Source organism: Octopus bimaculoides, chromosome 4 (assembly GCF_001194135.2).
Source record: "Octopus bimaculoides isolate UCB-OBI-ISO-001 chromosome 4, ASM119413v2, whole genome shotgun sequence".
In the NCBI taxonomy this organism is placed as follows: Eukaryota; Metazoa; Mollusca; class Cephalopoda; order Octopoda; family Octopodidae; genus Octopus; species Octopus bimaculoides.
In genome coordinates, this window is record NC_068984.1 from 116,700,022 (window position 1) to 116,702,880 (window position 2,859).

Here is a 2,859-nt window from a genome sequence, read left to right on the forward strand (position 1 = left end):
ATATATATATATATATATATATACATATATATAAATGTATATAGTGAGTGAGAGACGAAAGTAAGTATATCGATTTCAGTTGAACTTCAGGTGGCGTGTGTTAACGGAAAGAGATCAAGAGATCTTTTGTAGGAAGGTTAAAAGAGACAAGAGGGACACGAACAAAGACTTAAAATTCGCTCAACTAAACTGAATGGCTTTCTCGTGGATTCGGTTTGTGTACTTGTGACAGAATGGCTAAATTAAGCTTGATTAAATCAGACGTGCCAAATTTTTAGATAACTATTGCTGCTGCTACCTCTGCTGCTACTACTAGTACTACTATGTTATAGATACACATACATGTTTATAAATACATAAATACATACACACATATACTAGATACGTATGTAAATATCCGTGTGTGTGTGTGTGTGTATCTGAGAGCGCGAGTATGTGTGTGTGTGTGTGTGTCTGTGTGTGGAGTGAGAAAGAGTGTGTGCATATGTAAATCAGACATTCTTTCAGTTGGTTAGTTTATCTGCCAATAATCCAAAAGAAACTTACGCATGTGCGCACGCACACGCACAGACACACACGTACACAAACACACATACACACACAAGCACAAAATAAATGGATACTTCATCTGATTCTATGATAAGCGCTTCCATTTGTTTGAACTCAAACGATGTACACTTGGCCTATTATTACCTCGGTTAAAACTTCAGAAAGGTGGTATCATATACGGGAACAGAATTGAATTAAATACAGGGGACGGATTTGCTCAGAGCATAATTAAACCTGTAGTTATTGAGGCATTCTGTAGCTATCGAGATCTCTATCTGTTATCGACGGCCACGGATAAAGTTCCTAGTTGTTCGCTTTATTGGATTAGCGTCGTCTGTAGCTGAACGAACAGATGCAGAAATAACAGTGTGAAACACAAGCTGCTCTTGTTGGCTGTATCAGTGTTGTTTGGGGCGTAGCTATGACAGGTAACTGTTGCTTCCAATGATGTGTCGACGTCGTAGATGAGACAGGAGGCATCCTCTTCGGTATGTTGCCCGGTTCTGTCTCCCCACTGTAGAGTGTTCGATTTGATCTAAGCAGTATGAGAGACAGGTTGGTGCCCGTGCAGCTTGTGTTGTCAGGTTACTTGTCAGGTCTCCCATAGAATCCGTACAACCTATTGCATGGTTGGATCGTCGGCGACTAAACCAGCATTCCCACTAGGCTTGTCTGGTGAGTGTGGGTTGCTAGAAACCCAACAGGATTAAAAATAAGATCTATCAAAAGAACAAATGAACCTAGTGTAGGTTCAACGACTATCTAGCAATAGTACGGGCCCTCAGAAACTCGGGGTTGGTTTCCGGCGTAATGGAAAGCCACTGGAAGTGAGGTGCCCCTTAGCTTTTGTTAAAGCATATCTCTAGAACCCGCTTCAAATCCAAGCTATGTCTGCTCCGATAATCGGCTGTGACTTGGTCAGTGAACCCTCTGCAATCGACAATCAGCGGCAAGATCAGCTGCTACAGACCACATTACAATTTAGTGTATGACAGTAACCGGGGACCCAGGATAGGCAATAGACTTCGATATAATAGGAATGTCTATCCATTCTACTCAATGTATTGAGTTTCATATGAGACAACGTTTGCATCGTGTAAAATATATTTTATAACTCTTGTATAATGATATATATACATACACCATCGTCGGCTGTTTGTCGAGATCGACGTTGTCTGTTCTGTTCAGAACTTCTCTGACCAAAACTCTTTTGGACGGTGAGTAAGATAGTTGGTTCTTAACACGTTTGGGCAGGTTCAGATGCAAAATATGCTGAGTGCTGTCTTAGGAGAATAATTTTTCCCTTTTACAACAACAGTGTGTTCATCGCACTCAACTTATCGCAGTCGGCTTATCATTCTAGGCCGTCGGTGTTTCGATATGTTGTGTCTCGCGAGCCAGAAATAGCGGGAACTTCGAGGTTAGCCGAAGCCAATGAATTTGTTTATGGTTTCAGCAGATAATTTGATTGCTGCTTATATGCGCTGATCAATAATAATAATAATAATAACAATAAAAATTCAACTATTCATTCCAGATCTCACTGCAGACAGTTCAAATAAATATTATATACAACGGGGCTTGAATAAAAAATCCAGATGATCTGATAACTGATCAATGAATATCAAGAAGGTCCTGCAGATTTTTGTAGTCCCTGATATTGTGATCATTTGTAGTGCATGAATGATGGTGTCCAGAGGGCAGCTGATTTTCACAACAGAACATATCTTTTCATTGTGCTCCCACACAACAATATTTGATCTGTTGTATTTTAACTTGGTGGCTGTTCTAATTTCTAAGTTTCACCAATATTCTTTTGATTAATCGGTCTCAGGATAGTCAACCTCATCTGTAGGTGCTTTCTTTTTTGTTACCTGTTCCAAGCTGTCCCTCATGGGAAGAAAATATCTGGAAGACATTCCCTTGCAGTTGGCAATAATGTGGTTGATGTCTTCAGTGGTGGTCTTGCACAGCCTACATTTGTTGTCTGTCAATGTTTTCTGTCTTTTATGCTAAGCATATTTAGTAGGGATCTTGACGGGAATCTCTTGTTCTTTGTATGTATGTATGTATGTATGTATGTATGTATGTATGTATGTATGTATGTATGTGAAGGCGCAATGGCCCAGTGTTTAGGGCAGCGGACTCGCGGTCATAGGATCACAATTTCGATTCCCAGACCGGGCGTTGTGAGTGTTTATTGAGCGAAAACACTTAAAGCTCCACGAAGCTCCGGCAGGGGATGGTGGCGAACCCTGCTATACTCTTTCACCACAACTTTCTCTCACTCTTACTTCCTGTTTCTGTTGT